Source organism: Micropterus dolomieu, linkage group LG07, assembly GCF_021292245.1.
Source record: "Micropterus dolomieu isolate WLL.071019.BEF.003 ecotype Adirondacks linkage group LG07, ASM2129224v1, whole genome shotgun sequence".
In the NCBI taxonomy this organism is placed as follows: domain Eukaryota; kingdom Metazoa; phylum Chordata; class Actinopteri; order Centrarchiformes; family Centrarchidae; genus Micropterus; species Micropterus dolomieu.
Genome location: NC_060156.1, coordinates 26,308,817 through 26,313,144, shown reverse-complemented (window position 1 = coordinate 26,313,144; position 4,328 = coordinate 26,308,817).

The window sequence follows — 4,328 nt, the reverse complement described above, 5'->3', positions numbered from 1 at the left end:
CCCCCCCCCCCCCCCCCCCCCCCCCCACACACACACACAAACATGCATAGCTGAGATAGAAATATTTTGATAGCAAACTGCTGCACAAAGGTGATTCACACACATGTGTTCAATTGCTGTCTCTCTCCTACACTTACAAACGCACACACACACACACACACACACACACACACACACACACACACACACACAGTGTCTCACCTCAGTCAAGCATCTGTTTGGTCAATAGTGTCATTTACAGAATAACACATCATTCTTTCCACTGTGGGAGTGGGCTGGGCTCTCTTTGGTTTCAGAGTCACTGCAGTCCCTCCAGCCAACACACACACACACACACACACACACACACACACACACACACACACACACACACACACACAGAACCATATTCAACCTTACACACACACCCTTGCTCCACACAACTGTTATTCGTCTTAACTGTGAATTTAAGGGAATCCTCGGCCGGCGTGTTCCAGCGACGTTAACACTCCTACCTCGCTTCACTGACCGCAGGCAGGCCAACTGACAGATTTATCTCGTTCTCAATGAGTTTAAACAACGCGCAGATTAATACTGCCAGAAGGGGAAAAGTTCAGATGTCCTAGCTATGGTGTGTGTCACTGCCATTGCTAAGCCTCCCTGTCTCGGCCTGTTGACGCTGACCAGACATTGATCCAGATTGGCTGGATGTTTATTGAACATCTTAACATTTCCCACAGAGCAGGGTGCATTAGTTTTATTATTCACCACATTGTCAAGTGAAAGACTGTGTTCAATCAAACAAACCGCCATGAAGATTCTCTTTAACCCTGCTCATAAGAGCACCACTTGAGCTGGAATGCAGCTGCAGACGTCACTGCTATCCAAGGTGACTTCACTTTACTTGGTACCAAAAAATGTTGCATGCAGTGCAGACTGTGCAGGCCTTAGATTGATTGTCCTAAATCTAATTGTTTTCTATTTAACTCTTTTTCTGTTTAACGTTTTTTTGTTTATTTTGCAAATAACTCTTTAAAAACCTTTTTTTTATATTTCCCTGTTGCTTGTATGTTTTATGTAAAGCACTTTGAATTACATTGTTGTTGACATGTGCTATACAAATAAACTTGCCTTGCCTATTGTGGATGATGCAGTGTCAGTCTAAAGCTGGTTGTGGTTGCGCTGAGGAGAAGAAGCACTCCTCAGGACTGCAAAGTAGTTGACATTTAGAGTATCTGCAGCTTACAGGGTAGTGATAAACATCTGTGTCAGAGACAACTGAAAAGCATTGTTTGAAAGTGAAACCTCACATCTGCAGCTTTGGTTTAGAAAGGTCATGAGGCCATAGGCGCCCGCAGATCAACAATTAGTGTCCCAGCATTTCCTCACCTGCTTCCTGTGTCAGACGTGGCCCCAAGATGTGACTTTGAACTGAACGAAAACGCGACAAGAGTTGCAGCGCATTTTCAGGAACATAAAGTTACTGTGAATTTGAGTGACCTAAAAATGGAAATCCGCCACACTGAGCAGTTCATGTGGCAAGAGCGAACGGTAGCATCTCTGGCCAAGCCGCACATTTTAAAAAGAATGCTGCATCTTTGAGAATTTTGAAATCTGTTGTTTGTTTTCTCTTATCTGCTATTTTGGTCACGAGCATAACGTCTGCCGTGCAGTAAAGTGAAAACTGACTTTTTCTTATTGAGATTCTTCCACCATTATGTGAATGCAATAATCACACAGGGAGGGATTCATTTTAAACGAGGCACAGAGGCTAATATTTAACTGACAGTTGCCTCAGGAGACCAGAATGCAATACAACCACAAAACATTTGAAATCAAGACACCAAAACTCTCACGTCAAGCTGTCACCGCCGCTATGTAACAAGTTTCCATCTGTTGTCTTGAACTTGTTGAAAGTCACTCTAGGAAAGACAGGAAATCATTAAATGAAGAAGAAGTGGAAATGCAAAAACGGTCACACCAAAAAGACTTGACAACTTAACATTTACTGGAATCCAACATCAGAACTTGATTGTATCTCACTTTTAAAGAGCATCCAAGGGTTGAAATGCCATCAAGAGTGACACTTAGGACAAAGTGTGTGAGACACTTCTAACAAAACTGGTTTGGAAATCTGTCTTTGCAGTAATCCCTGGCCCAAGCATTGTGTTTCATTTCTCTGCTCTCACAAACTGGCTACACTCGGCACAAGCAACTGGATAATGACCCCTAAAACCCCAAATGCAAATCAACTCGCTGAGTCAAAATCTATTTCTCAACTAAGGCACTGACGAGCCTTGCGCAAGTGGTTGTCACAGCTCTACATGTCAGCAGGCAGCACACTGGTACCCACATATCTGGCTTTTCAAGACAAGCTAAGTCCTTATGATTTGATTTGTCTTCCCAATAATTGCAACAATTACACAGCTTTAGTTAAGCCTGTCCACCCATTTCTGGTCATGGCAGATTTTTCATGGAACTGCAGACAGAGTCGGGGCGGACGAGGCATTTACTGTAGGAAATGACGGAGGAGTCAAGCTAGGTGTTACGTCTCCAACCTCAGACAGATTTGGTGGATCTTGGATAGACACGTTCCTGGTAAGACTCCCTTACAGAGGAGCAAAAGGCCAGGAAACACTCGCTCATACAGTCGTCATTAGTCTGCTTGCATGTGTGTGTGTGTGTGTGTTAGAGGGTTTGGCAGTGTGGTTGTGGCATAGATCTCACTTCTGAGAATAACCCTGGGCATTAATCTCCTTTGAGGGTGCCAGGTCTTTTTCCTTTGTGTTGCTGTTGCAGATGTATATTTATAGGCCTATATGTGTTTCACACACACACACACAAAAAGAAAGACAGAGAGACAGAGAATAAAAGCATCCACAAGCATCTACATTCCTCAGCTGTCCTTTTTTACGAGGTGGGGCCTATACGACATCTCTGATTCATCAACCACTCAGACATTTAATTATCGTTTAATTAGCGTTCGGCAATTTCTTAAACACCCTAACAACAACCAACCTAGAAGTCACGTGAAAAAAAAGGAATTATTCAGAAATTAAAGTGTGTTTTGTGTGGGGAGCAGTGAAGTAATGAAAGTTTAAAAGCAATAAATTGACACGAGGCACCCACAGTCCTTCCAGAACAAAGCTGCAAGCTTCAGAGGACAGTGTGTTAGGTAATGTTTAGGTAATAATGGTTAGGTAATGTTTTATCCAGAGGTATTTAACAGCCATGCAGCAGTGGTTGTAGTTTTTGGTTGGTTAGTTAGTAAACTTAAGTGTAACATAATGTTTTATCCAATATGAAAAACATGTTTTTTCTGACATCAGAGATGATTTACTGAAGATCTTTAAATTATTTACTACACATTATTTTTATATATATATATATACACATATATACGTAAGTATTGTGTTTTCGTTTTGTGATGGTTGGCTACTGCAGATTGTTAATTACGCATTCATGAGCTTGAGTTCCTGGGACACACTTAATGTCAATTTTGGATCCCATAATTTACAAACAAACAGCCACGTGTCCTTTTAAAAATCTAAAATAATGTGTATCACTTTCATAGTTCATGTCTTTTTGACTGGAGTGCAACACGTGTTCTCTCATCAGCATTCAATATTAACTCACACCTGAATTTGACAGCCAATTTGATGTGCACATTAAATACTTGACAAGATTGTTTGATGTTAGAGGTACAGTGTTATATATTTACAAATCAAAATACTTACCACACAAATCATGTAACCATCATAAACACTGCGTAAGCAATACACAATGTGACTTGCAAAGGGCTTCCCCTGTGTAGCAAAAATGTGTAGAGACAAAATCTAACTCAAGTCGGTGGATGAACACTTTCCACTTTTGTGGAAATTGTGAAAGTGGGTCATAAAAAGCACATGTTGCCAAGTGAAATACCCTTCTCTTCTTCTGTGCAGTGTTGTGTTAATAGTGGTAGAACATTATGACTTTGACATTTTTAGATGGGGAAGAAAGATTATGGAAAATGATATGTACCCATATACTCAAAGTCTGCACGAGTGTCTCCCCTTTTCCGTCACACACACACACACACATGCATGAAGAGACAACAGTCTGTTACCCTAAATTTCTGATTTAGAAAGACAATAACCACAGCGTAAACACAACAGAGACACAGAGGGGAGGATGGCAGACAGTGAACACAATCTCAAAGCTCATCAACATTCTTGAAAGTATTTGCATAATGCATCCAATCTAGTATGGTAAGATGTAACCACAAGACAATATACATCACAATTATGCTGTAACATCCATGATTTATTGTATAAGATGGGTTCAGTAAAATAAAGCTCTTTGTGCAG